Raw genomic sequence first — 423 nt, 5'->3', positions numbered from 1 at the left:
ATGCCATAGAAGTGCATTATCCTCTGCCAATAGTTTTAAACGACGTTTTTATGAGAGGGGGGAAGCAGTTCAAGTATTGGAGGCGAAGAAAAACAAACTTATTATTGAAAAAGATGAAATCGCTCTTAGGGGTGCAAAAGCACTAGAACATTTTCAAGAATCTATTATTTGAGTTAAAATAAAACGTGATTCAGCTTTTCGTGAGAGGGACACGCTTATCGAGGAAGGAAACTTAATTCGATCTCAACTCCTTATAGAAAGTGAGGCTGAATTTAATTGGGATGCTAGAGTTCTGAACGATGCTAGAAACAATTTAGGTGTATGTGTTAGCCTTCAAACTGAGCATTCCACATTGGTCGCAGACATTATTTCCAATTATGAAGGTCATTTGTTGTTCTTTGATCTTCACTCGTACTCTTAAGA

The sequence above is a fragment of the Papaver somniferum genome, unplaced genomic scaffold (assembly GCF_003573695.1).
Source record: "Papaver somniferum cultivar HN1 unplaced genomic scaffold, ASM357369v1 unplaced-scaffold_48, whole genome shotgun sequence".
NCBI lineage: Eukaryota > Viridiplantae > Streptophyta > Magnoliopsida > Ranunculales > Papaveraceae > Papaver > Papaver somniferum.
This window is presented reverse-complemented; position numbering follows the sequence as displayed.